Source organism: Physeter macrocephalus, chromosome 10 (assembly GCF_002837175.3).
Source record: "Physeter macrocephalus isolate SW-GA chromosome 10, ASM283717v5, whole genome shotgun sequence".
Classification (NCBI taxonomy): domain Eukaryota; kingdom Metazoa; phylum Chordata; class Mammalia; order Artiodactyla; family Physeteridae; genus Physeter; species Physeter macrocephalus.
The window spans coordinates 71,353,026-71,353,246 of NC_041223.1; positions in this window are offsets into that span (position 1 = coordinate 71,353,026).

Sequence of the window (221 nt, forward strand, 5' to 3'; positions counted from 1 at the left end):
AAAAATCTACAAACAATAAAGGCTGGAGAGGGTGTGGAGAAAAGGGAACCCTCTTGCACTGTTGGTGGGAATGTAAATTGATACAGCCACTATGGAGAACAGTATGGAGGTTCCTTAAAAAACTAAAAATAGAACTACCACACGACCCAGCAATCCCACTACTGGGCATATACCCAGAGAAAACCATAATTCAAAAAGACACATCCACCCCAATGTTCATT